The following is a 445-nucleotide window of genomic DNA, read 5'->3' as shown; positions in this document are numbered from 1 at the left end:
CCCCCCCCCGAACATTTTAATATCTCACTGTTGATGCCTGAAGCAGATCCCTGCAGAGGCCATTTCAAAAGGTTTTGGGGGGAATTCAGCCATCCCTGAAGGGATTTTTTTAGTTTTTGGATTTTTCTACAAATCCAGGAAGTCTACTGACTATGTAGGAAAAGCTGTTGGGGGAGAGTGAGCCCCCTGTTGGTGGAAATAAGTATCCACACAGAAAAAAACTCTTGAAAATAGAATAAGGATGTTAATCACCTTTCCCGCCCTTTTATGACAATAAAACTGTCCTTCAGCTAGATCATCCAGAAATGCCTTTTTGTTGAATTGCCATTATTTTTCCAATTTTCATACTGATGTCTCTTGGAGAGAATTACTGACATTTCAGAAAACGAGAATGGTAAATAATTATTCATAATCAGATACTTTGTGTTAAAATTTGGGTTTAGTT

The sequence above is a fragment of the Gekko japonicus genome, unplaced genomic scaffold, assembly GCF_001447785.1.
Source record: "Gekko japonicus isolate JY-2015 unplaced genomic scaffold, Gekko_japonicus_V1.1 scaffold3667, whole genome shotgun sequence".
NCBI lineage: Eukaryota > Metazoa > Chordata > Lepidosauria > Squamata > Gekkonidae > Gekko > Gekko japonicus.
This window is presented reverse-complemented; position numbering follows the sequence as displayed.